The sequence below is a fragment of the Anomaloglossus baeobatrachus genome, chromosome 4, assembly GCF_048569485.1.
Source record: "Anomaloglossus baeobatrachus isolate aAnoBae1 chromosome 4, aAnoBae1.hap1, whole genome shotgun sequence".
Taxonomy (NCBI): domain Eukaryota; kingdom Metazoa; phylum Chordata; class Amphibia; order Anura; family Aromobatidae; genus Anomaloglossus; species Anomaloglossus baeobatrachus.
This window is the reverse complement of record NC_134356.1, coordinates 108,455,249-108,468,020: the sequence shown is the minus strand read 5'-3', so window position 1 is coordinate 108,468,020 and position 12,772 is coordinate 108,455,249. Positions and strand designations below refer to the sequence as shown.

The 12,772-nt window shown below is 45.4% G+C and overlaps 1 protein-coding gene across 3 annotated transcripts in view; it reads left to right on the top strand.

Annotated features, from left to right (window-relative positions):
* The window catches only part of KCNIP1 (potassium voltage-gated channel interacting protein 1), a 916,677-nt gene that overhangs the window by 808,006 nt on the left and 95,899 nt on the right, over positions 1–12,772 (top strand). The window lies entirely within an intron of this gene.

The window sequence follows — 12,772 nt, the reverse complement described above, 5'->3', positions numbered from 1 at the left end:
TTTTGATGGAGTACACAAATTGGACTGTAATTGTCACAATGTTGATGAAATCTTGTCACAAAAAAATGATAGCAATGTGTGAATAAATATTGATAAGCATGGAACTTCACACTCAGACTTTTTAGTGAAAGCCTAGAGTGGATGTTAAAGCAATGGAAAATATAAAGAAGGGATCTAGATTTTTATTTAATTTTGGATCCACTTCTGTCTTTGGCTCAAATAAGTGCATGTAAAACTACCATTAAAAAGATGCATGTCAGATCCTGACCATAGTTTCACACAGTACATTTTCTTCAAAAAGCACCACAGTGGTTTTTGATGCAATTTTTATTTAGCCAAAGCAAGAAAAACATCCAATAAGAGGGAGAAATTTAATAGTCAATTTTTAATATTTATAGTTCCTTTTGAATGCTCATTTGCCTTTAACTCAAATTAAGTCAATATTAAAATATTATAAGGTCAATGTGACATGCTCATGGGGTCGGGGTTTACTTGTCGTCGGGCCACGGTGCTTCTCCTGGGACGCCGCGGTGGCCGTGCCTGGTTCCGTGACCCTGGGTGCCAATAAAATGGCTGGGGATGGGGACGATGGAGGTAGTTGTTTTTGACGCCACCTGTGGTGCGCGGCCAATATCAGTCGCCACTGTGGGACTTCTCTGCTGGGGCGGATGACAACACTGCTCGGATAGTTCAGCTCTCCACAGGCAGAGCTTTGGCCCCAGGGAGGATGATGGTGGAGGTAATGTATAGCGCCAAAGCGCAGGGGCGCCGGCAATGATGGAGACGACACACAGGATGCAGTCAAAGTTCTCTTTACTCACTTTTATGTCACCCTTGGAGTGCCGGTCCTCGCTGTGATGGGCTCCGGTCGATCCTGAATAGTTCGGAGGCCACCACTGGTGTTGTGAACTGTGAGACCTTTCCTCCTTGCACTGTGTGTTGAATTCCTGTGACATAAAGCTTCTTAGGGACTCCAGTTCTGTGTTTAAGTTCTGGCCTGTCCAGCAGGTAACGCGAGTCCTTGTTGGGCCTGACCCTGGTCCCGGCTCCTGGCTCTATAAGCACTCCCTTCGGTGACCGTGTCCCTGACTTTTCTGAGTCTGTAACTGTTCTGAGGTTCATGTCTGTGTGTTGTCTTACTTCCCCAGTGCTGCCCTGCCTCCCAGGCAGTTGTCCTAGCAACTGGGAAAGTCCCAGTGGCTGGCTTCTAAGGTGGGAAAGCACCTAAACTGTGTGTGTTGTGTGATTGTGATAAACACCAGTGAATAACCTCCTCCTTACCCGAGATGAATACTGCACCTTAAGTGAGATGCAGTACCCTGTGGTGACTGAAGCCTCAGGGGTGCCACAAATGCTTTTTGGGTCAGATTTTTTTTTTGCAATATACTCTAGTTGAGATTTTTTTCTCTCTTTTATGATAGTCAGTTGGAGTAAGCACAGCACCATGCTACCAGGCCAAACGTCAGGAGCTACTTGAAGAAAAGATGATGAGAACAACACTTCAAAGCTTTATTGACATGCATTAAAACATGAAATAATTTGTAAGCTGGAACTATATTTGTGACTGCCATCAATTCCATATATGAAATAATGGCGAAATACAGCAGTAATGGAGCTAAAATGATCCCTGATGATGGGTTGGCCACAAGGTTAGCCAGGTACAGTGGCCTGTAAGTTCCTGCCATAAGCAACACCTGACATGCCTCCCACCGATGTGCCAGTCACTGATCTAATGCTACGCAATGCAGAGCATTAGATCTGTGATCAAACCAGGAAAGTTGGTGTCCCATCCTGGGACAAGGTAAAAAAAGTTTTAAAAAATGTTAAAAATATATATAAAAAGAACAAAAAATATGAAAAAATATTATACCAATAAATACATAAATGTATATAAAAGCCAAAAAAATAAAAGTACACATATTTGATATTGCCACATTTAGAACAACCTGCTCTATAAAACTGTTTCACTAATTAACCCCTTCAGTGAACACCTTAAAATAAATAAATTAATAAAAAAAATGGTAAAAAACGATGTTTTTTCATCATAACATGGAAAAAAGTGTAGAAAAAAGCAGCAAGTTTCCAGCGCCAGGAGAAGCTTAGTTAAAAATCCACTTTATTAAGAAAAATAAATAAAAAAAAAAAAAATAAAAAACCAGCAGGTACAGCATATGTCGGATGACTAACAGAACAACGCGTTTCGACGCTCAGGTCTTAATCATGTTCTCAATTAATTAACCCCTTCAGTGAACACCTTAAGATAAATAAATTAATAAAAAAAATGGTAAAAAACGATGTTTCTTCATCATAACATGGAAAAAAAGTGGAATAAAACATGATCAAAATTTTCATGTAAATAAAAATGGTATTTCTGAAAATGTCATCTTGTCCCACAATGTGGTATCGCTATAATCATACCAACCCGAAGAATAAACATATCTAACCACTTATACCGCATGGTAAAAGGCGTGAAAAAGAATAAAATTAAATTTTGCTGTTGATTTATTCATTCTTCCACCTATAAATACCAGTAATGCTTGACTCACATTTATCCTGCATTCTACACTGAGCACTTACATTGGGTTTCTGTGTAAATCTCTGAAATAGGTCATTCACATGGAAGATAAGAAGATTATAATGAGGCAGATAGAGTCACATTGAACTCAGTTTATCCTATGATCTAGCGGTGTTCCATCATTTTAAGAGTGCAAATAAAAATGGTCGACAGCAGTTTTGGGCACTTCTGAAAATGACACCACTGGACAGAGGCCAGACAGAGTCCAGAGTAAATTTACTGCCTTATTATATTGAATGGATCCCTCGAGGGTGTCATGTAAATCATGTCATTTGGAGATTTAGATGGAATTCCCGATGTAAGTGCAAAGCGTGGAGCATGGGATAAATATGATCCAAAATTGTATGTAAAAGCTTCAACTCAATCCACAAAAAAGGCCCCACTCAGGTCTGTCATCTGTAAACGGACATATAGCAGGCTTCCCAGTTATTGGTAGCACAAAATCTCTGGAAAAATACCATGGCTTCTGCGGCCTCCACAAAGAAATGCAGCTAAATCTGTGCTCCCTTATACAAATCAACCCTCCCTTCTTAGCCTCACAGTGTGCCTAAACATCATTTAGCATCCACATCTTTGAATAAACACGAGCTAAGCACAATGTAGTGGGCACTACAGAGTATTGGACACTACTGTAACACCTGCTTGGATCAACAGACTCAGGGGGGGATGTAATGGACAGACTAGAGGGAAGCCACTCACCAAGCAGGACCCCCAGAACCCTGAAACCCTTTAACCCCTATACAGGGATTTGGAATTACACAGGGCCCTGGAGATCACTACCTGTGGAAGGCTGCAGTCCGATGAGAGTAGTCGTCAGGCAGGGTCAAACCAGGAATAGCAGAACAGGGACAGAATCGGCAGACAAGGACGTAATCAGAAAACGGAGCAGAGGTCAAATCCGGATCGGGCGGCGAGGTACAAAAACAGCAGGCAGAAGAGTAGTCAAAAAACACGCAGAAGTCAGCACACAGGAATCACAAAACAGAATAGGGCGGACCAGAAGCCAGGAAATCAGAACTATCTCTGGCAGTGGTCATGTGACAGGAGGGGGAATAAGAAGGGTGTGGTATCTTCCCATTGGCTGTAGCTGAACGCTGGCAACTTCAGCTGGAAGACACACGCCACCCACATTCAGCCAGCGGTACTGCAGATCCCAAGATAACCCAGCCCAGTGGATGATCGGAGCCTGCGCCCACCGGTGCCGCTGGCATCGACTCCTCTTTCATCACCAGCACCATCCACGGCAGGAACACGGCATCGCCTGGCGATCGGAGCAGAAGTCGCTGGAGCAGACTCCGGCGGTGACGTAACAACTACAATGTACTGAACGCTACAATGTACTGGGCACTACAATGATAGATTGAAAATTTTCACTCAGCAACATCTATTGCTGCTTCTTTCTGGAAAACATCCATGGAGTAAAAATCGTCACTAGACATATAGATAAATGCCTAGAGGGGTTAAATTTCCAAAATGGTGTCACTTGAGGGGGTCTCTGCTCTTTAGGCACTTGGGGGCACTGTATATAGAGTCCTCAAACTATTATGCAAACATTTGTATTCTCAAAGTCGAATCGATCTCCTACCCTCCAGAATCTCGCCTTGTGGCTAAGCAGTACTGTACTGTTACATGTGCTGTATTGTGACTTTCATCTGAAATTGTGTGACAAATTCTGGTGCCATTTTCATCCTTTTCCTTGTGTGAAAATGTAAAATTTGCAGTAAAACACAATTTTGGAGGTAAAGATGTAATTATTTTTTTCACCACCCAGTGGTATAAAATTCTGTTGCACACCAGTGGTGTCAATGTAATCTATGTCCCCCTAGATAAATCCATTGAGAGGTGTAACTTATAAGATGGGGTCACTTATTTGGGTGTTCTCCTGTTTCGGTACCTCAGGGGCTGTGCTAATTTGAAATGACACCCTTAAACCATTCCATCAAAATCTACAGTTGAAAATCCTGTCATTTTGAGCTTTTCCCTGTGCCTTAAAAGTAGGTTTTGTTCACATATAGGGTTTTGGCATACTCAGAAAATTGCACAACTCATTTTATATTGCATTTTTTCCTGTAACCCTTGTAAAAATAAAAAAAAATGGGACTAAAGCAACATTTTTGTAAGATTATTTTTTTTTTTTCATGGCTCAACATTATAAAATTCTGTGAAGCACCTGAGGGTTTAAGGTGCTCATGACACATCTAAATAAATTTCATGCAGGGTGTAGTTTAAAAAAATGAAGTCACTTGTGGGAGGTTTCTAATGTTTAGGCACATCAGGGGCTCTTTAAACAATCCCTATTGTGCACCGAAACAGTACTCCTGTGAAGCACATGAAGGGTTAATAAACTTCTTGGAAGAGTTTTTTAGCAGTGTGAGGGGTACAGTTTTTAGAATGGTGCCACTTTTGGGTAACTTCTGTTACTTAGGCCTCTCAAAGTCACTTTAAATATGACGTGGTCCTTAAAAGTAATGGCTTTGTAAATTTAGTTGGTAAAATGAGAAATTGCTGATGAATGTAACTCTTCTAACATCCTACAAAAAATAATATTTTTTCAAAAATGATGTTGATATTCAGTAGACATGTGGTAAATGTTATTTATTAACTAATATGTGTGGCATAACTCTCTGGTTTAAGTGCTTAAAAATTAAAAAAAAAAAAGTTAAAAAACAATTTAAAAAATTAAAAAGTTTCGCTATTTTTCATGCAAAAAATTATTGTCCTAAATTTACCACTAACATGAAGTACAATATGGCATGAAAAAAACATTCTCAGAATCACTAGGACGTGTTGAAGTGTTCCATAGATATTAAGTCATAAAGTGAGACTGGTCAGCATTGATAAACTTGGCTTGGTCAGGAAGATACTAAGTAAATGAGGTTATTTTTTTTTTTATTGCATTTTGTGTCCATTTTTAACATGCATTTTAATCATATTTTTTTCTCTGCATTTGTTGTCTCTTGTTGGTATGTCAAGATTTAACCCATTCACGACCTTTGACATAGCCATAAGTCATGGTCGTGAAGATATTCCCAAGTATGTCATGTGATCGTTCGGGGCACAGGTGCTCTTCCAGTGCGATCGTCACAGGGAGCTTAACATATGTGACAGTCAAGCCCTTGCTCTCACAACTAGAGTTGAGCGATGTTCGAGGTTCGCCAATTTCATGTTTGAGTAATTTTGGGGGGTGTTCTAGATCGAACTCGAGCTTTCTGCAAAAAGCTCGACAGTTCGAGTAACGTTCGAGAACGGTTCGATCACCAAAAGCGTGGCTTTTTACAGCTATGTGTGTAGGGAGCCATCGCTAATCAAAAGGTCCATGGAGCCTCTGTTAGGAGTCTCAACACAGAAACCAGCCAGATATCCCTCCGGGAAGGGCCCAGCCAAGGGGTGACTCTTTTTAGGAGAACACCATAACCACCATATTAAGTGGCCCTTTTAGTCAATATCCAACTTTTTGACAAGTTTAAAGATATGACAAGGGAAATACCAAGGCCAGGTATCCATCCACAGACAGCCGTTTCGGGGTATTGCCCCTCATCAGTGTGGAGTAGGATTCTGGCTGGGTGGGAGCAATGCCTAGTAGACCAACAAACCAAAACAATCACTGATCTCGGGGAGACCAGCCAGAGAAAACACTGCCGGCAGCCAGCGAGGGCGCTCAAGACAGTGAAATCCTAGGTACATTGCCCCCTGGGAAATATGCAAATCAAAAGGTCCATGGAGCCTCTGTTAGGAGTCTCAACACAGAAACCAGCCAGATATCCCTCCGGGAAGGGCCCAGCCAAGGGGTGACTCTTTTTAGGAGAACACCATAACCACCATATTAAGTGGCCCTTTTAGTCAATATCCAACTTTTTGACAAGTTTAAAGATATGACAAGGGAAATACCAAGGCCAGGTATCCATCCACAGACAGCCGTTTCGGGGTATTGCCCCTCATCAGTGTGGAGTAGGATTCTGGCTGGGTGGGAGCAATGCCTAGTAGACCACTTATTAAGGGCCACTTAATATGGTGGTTATGGTGTTCTCCTAAAAAGAGTCACCCCTTGGCTGGGCCCTTCCCGGAGGGATATCTGGCTGGTTTCTGTGTTGAGACTCCTAACAGAGGCTCCATGGACCTTTTGATTTGCATATTTCCCAGGGGGCAATGTACCTAGGATTTCACTGTCTTGAGCGCCCTCGCTGGCTGCCGGCAGTGTTTTCTCTGGCTGGTCTCCCCGAGATCAGTGATTGTTTTGGTTTGTTGGTCTACTAGGCATTGCTCCCACCCAGCCAGAATCCTACTCCACACTGATGAGGGGCAATACCCCGAAACGGCTGTCTGTGGATGGATACCTGGCCTTGGTATTTCCCTTGTCATATCTTTAAACTTGTCAAAAAGTTGGATATTGACTAAAAGGGCCACTTAATATGGTGGTTATGGTGTTCTCCTAAAAAGAGTCACCCCTTGGCTGGGCCCTTCCCGGAGGGATATCTGGCTGGTTTCTCTGTTGAGACTCCTAACAGAGGCTCCATGGACCTTTTGATTTGCATATTTCCCAGGGGGCAATGTACCTAGGATTTCACTGTCTTGAGCGCCCTCGCTGGCTGCCGGCAGTGTTTTCTCTGGCTGGTCTCCCCGAGATCAGTGATTGTTTTGGTTTGTTGGTCTACTAGGCATTGCTCCCACCCAGCCAGAATCCTACTCCACACTGATGAGGGGCAATACCCCGAAACGGCTGTCTGTGGATGGATACCTGGCCTTGGTATTTCCCTTGTCATATCTTTAAACTTGTCAAAAAGTTGGATATTGACTAAAAGGGCCACTTAATATGGTGGTTATGGTGTTCTCCTAAAAAGAGTCACCCCTTGGCTGGGCCCTTCCCGGAGGGATATCTGGCTGGTTTCTGTGTTGAGACTCCTAACAGAGGCTCCATGGACCTTTTGATTTGCATATTTCCCAGGGGGCAATGTACCTAGGATTTCACTGTCTTGAGCGCCCTCGCTGGCTGCCGGCAGTGTTTTCTCTGGCTGGTCTCCCCGAGATCAGTGATTGTTTTGGTTTGTTGGTCTACTAGGCATTGCTCCCACCCAGCCAGAATTCTACTCCACACTGATGAGGGGCAATACCCCGAAACGGCTGTCTGTGGATGGATACCTGGCCTTGGTATTTCCCTTGTCATATCTTTAAACTTGTCAAAAAGTTGGATATTGACTAAAAGGGCCACTTAATATGGTGGTTATGGTGTTCTCCTAAAAAGAGTCACCCCTTGGCTGGGCCCTTCCCGGAGGGATATCTGGCTGGTTTCTGTGTTGAGACTCCTAACAGAGGCTCCATGGACCTTTTGATTTGCATATTTCCCAGGGGGCAATGTACCTAGGATTTCACTGTCTTGAGCGCCCTCGCTGGCTGCCGGCAGTGTTTTCTCTGGCTGGTCTCCCCGAGATCAGTGATTGTTTTGGTTTGTTGGTCTACTAGGCATTGCTCCCACCCAGCCAGAATCCTACTCCACACTGATGAGGGGCAATACCCCGAAACGGCTGTCTGTGGATGGATACCTGGCCTTGGTATTTCCCTTGTCATATCTTTAAACTTGTCAAAAAGTTGGATATTGACTAAAAGGGCCACTTAATATGGTGGTTATGGTGTTCTCCTAAAAAGAGTCACCCCTTGGCTGGGCCCTTCCCGGAGGGATATCTGGCTGGTTTCTGTGTTGAGACTCCTAACAGAGGCTCCATGGACCTTTTGATTTGCATATTTCCCAGGGGGCAATGTACCTAGGATTTCACTGTCTTGAGCGCCCTCGCTGGCTGCCGGCAGTGTTTTCTCTGGCTGGTCTCCCCGAGATCAGTGATTGTTTTGGTTTGTTGGTCTACTAGGCATTGCTCCCACCCAGCCAGAATCCTACTCCACACTGATGAGGGGCAATACCCCGAAACGGCTGTCTGTGGATGGATACCTGGCCTTGGTATTTCCCTTGTCATATCTTTAAACTTGTCAAAAAGTTGGATATTGACTAAAAGGGCCACTTAATATGGTGGTTATGGTGTTCTCCTAAAAAGAGTCACCCCTTGGCTGGGCCCTTCCCGGAGGGATATCTGGCTGGTTTCTGTGTTGAGACTCCTAACAGAGGCTCCATGGACCTTTTGATTTGCATATTTCCCAGGGGGCAATGTACCTAGGATTTCACTGTCTTGAGCGCCCTCGCTGGCTGCCGGCAGTGTTTTCTCTGGCTGGTCTCCCCGAGATCAGTGATTGTTTTGGTTTGTTGGTCTACTAGGCATTGCTCCCACCCAGCCAGAATCCTACTCCACACTGATGAGGGGCAATACCCCGAAACGGCTGTCTGTGGATGGATACCTGGCCTTGGTATTTCCCTTGTCATATCTTTAAACTTGTCAAAAAGTTGGATATTGACTAAAAGGGCCACTTAATATGGTGGTTATGGTGTTCTCCTAAAAAGAGTCACCCCTTGGCTGGGCCCTTCCCGGAGGGATATCTGGCTGGTTTCTGTGTTGAGACTCCTAACAGAGGCTCCATGGACCTTTTGATTTGCATATTTCCCAGGGGGCAATGTACCTAGGATTTCACTGTCTTGAGCGCCCTCGCTGGCTGCCGGCAGTGTTTTCTCTGGCTGGTCTCCCCGAGATCAGTGATTGTTTTGGTTTGTTGGTCTACTAGGCATTGCTCCCACCCAGCCAGAATCCTACTCCACACTGATGAGGGGCAATACCCCGAAACGGCTGTCTGTGGATGGATACCTGGCCTTGGTATTTCCCTTGTCATATCTTTAAACTTGTCAAAAAGTTGGATATTGACTAAAAGGGCCACTTAATATGGTGGTTATGGTGTTCTCCTAAAAAGAGTCACCCCTTGGCTGGGCCCTTCCCGGAGGGATATCTGGCTGGTTTCTGTGTTGAGACTCCTAACAGAGGCTCCATGGACCTTTTGATTTGCATATTTCCCAGGGGGCAATGTACCTAGGATTTCACTGTCTTGAGCGCCCTCGCTGGCTGCCGGCAGTGTTTTCTCTGGCTGGTCTCCCCGAGATCAGTGATTGTTTTGGTTTGTTGGTCTACTAGGCATTGCTCCCACCCAGCCAGAATCCTACTCCACACTGATGAGGGGCAATACCCCGAAACGGCTGTCTGTGGATGGATACCTGGCCTTGGTATTTCCCTTGTCATATCTTTAAACTTGTCAAAAAGTTGGATATTGACTAAAAGGGCCACTTAATATGGTGGTTATGGTGTTCTCCTAAAAAGAGTCACCCCTTGGCTGGGCCCTTCCCGGAGGGATATCTGGCTGGTTTCTGTGTTGAGACTCCTAACAGAGGCTCCATGGACCTTTTGATTTGCATATTTCCCAGGGGGCAATGTACCTAGGATTTCACTGTCTTGAGCGCCCTCGCTGGCTGCCGGCAGTGTTTTCTCTGGCTGGTCTCCCCGAGATCAGTGATTGTTTTGGTTTGTTGGTCTACTAGGCATTGCTCCCACCCAGCCAGAATCCTACTCCACACTGATGAGGGGCAATACCCCGAAACGGCTGTCTGTGGATGGATACCTGGCCTTGGTATTTCCCTTGTCATATCTTTAAACTTGTCAAAAAGTTGGATATTGACTAAAAGGGCCACTTAATATGGTGGTTATGGTGTTCTCCTAAAAAGAGTCACCCCTTGGCTGGGCCCTTCCCGGAGGGATATCTGGCTGGTTTCTGTGTTGAGACTCCTAACAGAGGCTCCATGGACCTTTTGATTTGCATATTTCCCAGGGGGCAATGTACCTAGGATTTCACTGTCTTGAGCGCCCTCGCTGGCTGCCGGCAGTGTTTTCTCTGGCTGGTCTCCCCGAGATCAGTGATTGTTTTGGTTTGTTGGTCTACTAGGCATTGCTCCCACCCAGCCAGAATCCTACTCCACACTGATGAGGGGCAATACCCCGAAACGGCTGTCTGTGGATGGATACCTGGCCTTGGTATTTCCCTTGTCATATCTTTAAACTTGTCAAAAAGTTGGATATTGACTAAAAGGGCCACTTAATATGGTGGTTATGGTGTTCTCCTAAAAAGAGTCACCCCTTGGCTGGGCCCTTCCCGGAGGGATATCTGGCTGGTTTCTGTGTTGAGACTCCTAACAGAGGCTCCATGGACCTTTTGATTTGCATATTTCCCAGGGGGCAATGTACCTAGGATTTCACTGTCTTGAGCGCCCTCGCTGGCTGCCGGCAGTGTTTTCTCTGGCTGGTCTCCCCGAGATCAGTGATTGTTTTGGTTTGTTGGTCTACTAGGCATTGCTCCCACCCAGCCAGAATCCTACTCCACACTGATGAGGGGCAATAACCCGAAACGGCTGTCTGTGGATGGATACCTGGCCTTGGTATTTCCCTTGTCATATCTTTAAACTTGTCAAAAAGTTGGATATTGACTAAAAGGGCCACTTAATATGGTGGTTATGGTGTTCTCCTAAAAAGAGTCACCCCTTGGCTGGGCCCTTCCCGGAGGGATATCTGGCTGGTTTCTGTGTTGAGACTCCTAACAGAGGCTCCATGGACCTTTTGATTTGCATATTTCCCAGGGGGCAATGTACCTAGGATTTCACTGTCTTGAGCGCCCTCGCTGGCTGCCGGCAGTGTTTTCTCTGGCTGGTCTCCCCGAGATCAGTGATTGTTTTGGTTTGTTGGTCTACTAGGCATTGCTCCCACCCAGCCAGAATCCTACTCCACACTGATGAGGGGCAATACCCCGAAACGGCTGTCTGTGGATGGATACCTGGCCTTGGTATTTCCCTTGTCATATCTTTAAACTTGTCAAAAAGTTGGATATTGACTAAAAGGGCCACTTAATATGGTGGTTATGGTGTTCTCCTAAAAAGAGTCACCCCTTGGCTGGGCCCTTCCCGGAGGGATATCTGGCTGGTTTCTGTGTTGAGACTCCTAACAGAGGCTCCATGGACCTTTTGATTTGCATATTTCCCAGGGGGCAATGTACCTAGGATTTCACTGTCTTGAGCGCCCTCGCTGGCTGCCGGCAGTGTTTTCTCTGGCTGGTCTCCCCGAGATCAGTGATTGTTTTGGTTTGTTGGTCTACTAGGCATTGCTCCCACCCAGCCAGAATCCTACTTCACACTGATGAGGGGCAATACCCCGAAACGGCTGTCTGTGGATGGATACCTGGCCTTGGTATTTCCCTTGTCATATCTTTAAACTTGTCAAAAAGTTGGATATTGACTAAAAGGGCCACTTAATATGGTGGTTATGGTGTTCTCCTAAAAAGAGTCACCCCTTGGCTGGGCCCTTCCCGGAGGGATATCTGGCTGGTTTCTGTGTTGAGACTCCTAACAGAGGCTCCATGGACCTTTTGATTTGCATATTTCCCAGGGGGCAATGTACCTAGGATTTCACTGTCTTGAGCGCCCTCGCTGGCTGCCGGCAGTGTTTTCTCTGGCTGGTCTCCCCGAGATCAGTGATTGTTTTGGTTTGTTGGTCTACTAGGCATTGCTCCCACCCAGCCAGAATCCTACTCCACACTGATGAGGGGCAATACCCCGAAACGGCTGTCTGTGGATGGATACCTGGCCTTGGTATTTCCCTTGTCATATCTTTAAACTTGTCAAAAAGTTGGATATTGACTAAAAGGGCCACTTAATATGGTGGTTATGGTGTTCTCCTAAAAAGAGTCACCCCTTGGCTGGGCCCTTCCCGGAGGGATATCTGGCTGGTTTCTGTGTTGAGACTCCTAACAGAGGCTCCATGGACCTTTTGATTTGCATATTTCCCAGGGGGCAATGTACCTAGGATTTCACTGTCTTGAGCGCCCTCGCTGGCTGCCGGCAGTGTTTTCTCTGGCTGGTCTCCCCGAGATCAGTGATTGTTTTGGTTTGTTGGTCTACTAGGCATTGCTCCCACCCAGCCAGAATCCTACTCCACACTGATGAGGGGCAATACCCCGAAACGGCTGTCTGTGGATGGATACCTGGCCTTGGTATTTCCCTTGTCATATCTTTAAACTTGTCAAAAAGTTGGATATTGACTAAAAGGGCCACTTAATATGGTGGTTATGGTGTTCTCCTAAAAAGAGTCACCCCTTGGCTGGGCCCTTCCCGGAGGGATATCTGGCTGGTTTCTGTGTTGAGACTCCTAACAGAGGCTCCATGGACCTTTTGATTTGCATATTTCCCAGGGGGCAATGTACCTAGCATTTCACTGTCTTGAGCGCCCTCGC